The sequence below is a fragment of the Arachis ipaensis genome, chromosome B7, assembly GCF_059453495.1.
Source record: "Arachis ipaensis isolate K30076 ecotype BB chromosome B7, ASM5945349v1, whole genome shotgun sequence".
Taxonomy (NCBI): Eukaryota; Viridiplantae; Streptophyta; class Magnoliopsida; order Fabales; family Fabaceae; genus Arachis; species Arachis ipaensis.
The window spans coordinates 133,741,114-133,742,748 of NC_142442.1; the positions used below are offsets into that span (position 1 = coordinate 133,741,114).

Consider the following 1,635-nt stretch of genomic DNA (forward strand, 5'->3'; position numbering starts at 1 on the left):
CCTGGGCAAAGAGGATCCCTATTATTATTTTCTGTTCCCTTCTTTTTCATATGAGCAGGAGCAAGGACAAGAACATTCTTGTTGAAGCAGATCCTGAACCTGAAAGAACTCTGAAAAGGAAACTAAGAGAAGCTAAAATACAACAATCCAGAGACAACCTTACAGGAATTTTTGAACAAGAAGAGGATATGGCAGCCGAAAATAATAATAATAATGCAAGGAGGATGCTTGGTGACTTTACTGCACCTAATTCTAATTTACATGGAAGAAGCATCTCCATCCCTACCATTGGAGCAAACAATTTTGAGCTGAAACCTCAATTAGTTTCTCTGATGCAACAAAACTGCAAGTTTCATGGACTTCCATCTGAAGATCCTTTTCAGTTCTTAACTGAATTCTTGCAAATCTGTGATACTGTTAAGACTAATGGAGTAGATCCTGAAGTCTACAGGCTCATGCTTTTCCCGTTTGCTGTAAGAGATAGAGCTAGAATATGGTTGGATTCTCAATCTAAGGATAGCCTGAACTCTTGGGATAAGCTGGTCAAGGCTTTCTTAGCCAAGTTCTTTCTTCCTCAAAAGCTAAGTAATCTTAGAGTGGATGTTCAAACCTTCAGACAGAAAGAAGGTGAATCCCTCTATGAAGCTTGGGAGAGATACAAGGAACTAACCAAAAAGTGTCCTTCTAACATGCTTTCAGAATGGACCATCCTGGATATATTCTATGATGGTATGTCTAAATTAGCTAAGATGTCATTGGATACTTCTGCAGGTGGATCCATTCACCTAAAGAAAACGCCTGCAGAAGCTCAAGAACTCATTGACATGGTTGCTAACAACCAGTTTATGTACACTTCTGAGAGGAATCCTGTGAGTAATGGGACGCCTCAGAAGAAGGGAGTTCTTGAAATTGATACTCTGAATGCCATATTGGCTCAGAATAAAATATTGACTCAGCAAGTCAATATGATTTCTCAGAGTCTGAATGGAATGCAAGCTGCATCCAACAGTACTCAAGAGGCATCTTCTGAAGAAGAAGCTTATGATCCTGAAAACCCTGCAATAGCAGAGGTGAATTACATGGGTGAACCATATGGAAACACCTATAATCCCTCATAGAGAAATCACCCAAATCTCTCATAGAAGGATCAACAAAAGCCTAAATAAGGCTTTAATAATGGTGGAAGAAACAGGTTTAGCAATAGCAAGCCTTTTCCATCATCCACTCAGCAACAGACAGAGAATTCTGAGCAGAATCCATCTAGCTTAGCAAATTTAGTCTCTGATCTATCTAAGGCCACTGCGAGTTTCATGAATGAAACAAGGTCCTCCATTAGAAATTTGGAAGCACAAGTGGGTCAGCTGAGTAAAAGGATCACTGAAATCCCCCCTAGTCCTCTCCCAAGTAATACAGAAGAAAATCCAAAAGGAGAGTGCAAGGCCATTGATATAACCATCATGGCCGAATCCAAGGAAGAAGGGGAGGACGTGAATCCCAAGGAGGAAGACCTCCTGGGACATCCAACGATCAATAAGGAGTTTCCTCTGAGGAACTAAAGGAATCTGAGACTCATCTAGAGACCATAGAGATTCTATTGAACCTCCTTATTCCCTTCATGAGCTCTGATGAGTATTC

General features: G+C 40.6%; 1 non-coding gene across 1 annotated transcript; it reads right to left on the reverse strand.

The window, feature by feature from the left end:
- Positions 1-587: 587 nt before the first annotated feature.
- On the reverse strand, positions 588-695 carry LOC148554219 (small nucleolar RNA R71). Its single transcript, XR_015892857.1, has one exon. It is a non-coding gene; the product is annotated as a small nucleolar RNA R71 (small nucleolar RNA).
- Between the last annotated feature and the right edge of the window lie 940 nt (positions 696-1,635).